This window comes from Mus pahari, chromosome 5 (genome assembly GCF_900095145.1).
Source record: "Mus pahari chromosome 5, PAHARI_EIJ_v1.1, whole genome shotgun sequence".
NCBI classification, from domain to species: domain Eukaryota; kingdom Metazoa; phylum Chordata; class Mammalia; order Rodentia; family Muridae; genus Mus; species Mus pahari.
Genome location: NC_034594.1, coordinates 154353590 through 154354569, shown reverse-complemented (window position 1 = coordinate 154354569; position 980 = coordinate 154353590). Strand labels below are relative to the sequence as shown.

General features: G+C 44.5%; 1 pseudogene; it reads left to right on the top strand.

Moving 5' to 3' along the window:
• The first annotated feature begins 211 nt into the window (after window positions 1-211).
• Window positions 212-803, top strand: LOC110322205 (annotated as a pseudogene).
• The last annotated feature ends 177 nt before the right edge of the window (window positions 804-980 follow it).

Genomic DNA, 980 nt, shown 5'->3' with positions numbered 1-980 from the left:
GTGGAACGGAAGGAAGGCTCTAATTCATTCTGTTCATAGATTTCTTAAAGCAGAATTGATATAAAATTAAAGCCAGACAAAAGCATTGTAAGAAAGAAAAGTCTTGGGGTCTGTGCGAGGGTGGTGTGAGCGGATGTGTGAGCTGCCGCTGGAGCTGCGCACGGTTTGCCTGAGCCCATTAGCACTGCTGGTCCACAGTTCCGACGCTGCCATGTCCCAATGCCTGCGCCTCCCCCCCCCCCCCAACAAGTCTCTGTTCGTCAGGAAGGAGGCGGAGGACACCAGGCGTCTGAAGATTTACGTTGGGAATTTGGTCGTTGTGGTCCAATAGTAGATGTTTATGTTCCACTTGATTTCTACACTCGTAGTCCAAGAGGATTTGCATATGTTCAATTTGAGGATGTTCGTGATGCTGAAGACGCTTTACATAATTTGGACAGAAAATGGATTTGTGGGCGTCAGATTGAAATCCAGTTCGCACAGGGGAATCGGAAGACACCAAATCAAATGAAAGCCAAGGAAGGGAGGAATGTATACAGCTCTCATGATTATGACCGATATAGACGCTCTCGAAGCCGAAGTTATGGAAGGAGAAGATCAAGGAGTCGCTCCTTTGATTATAACTATAGGAGATCTTACATTCCTAGAAACAGTAGACCGACTGGAAGACCATTCAAACACCAAAATCGATCTTTTTTCAAGATCTAAATCCAATTCAAGATCACGGTCCAAGTCCCAGCCCAAGAAAGAAANGAAGGCTAAATCACGTTCTAAGTCTGCATCTCACACCAAAACTAGAGGCACCTCTAAAACAGATTCCAAAACACATTANAAGTCTGGCTCAAGATATGAAAAGGAATCAAGGAAAAAAGAACCACCTAGATCCAAATCNCAGTCAAGATCACAGTCTAGGTCTAGGTCAAAATCTAGATCAAGGTCTTGGACTAGTCCCAAGTCCAGTGGCCACTGATAGTATAAAT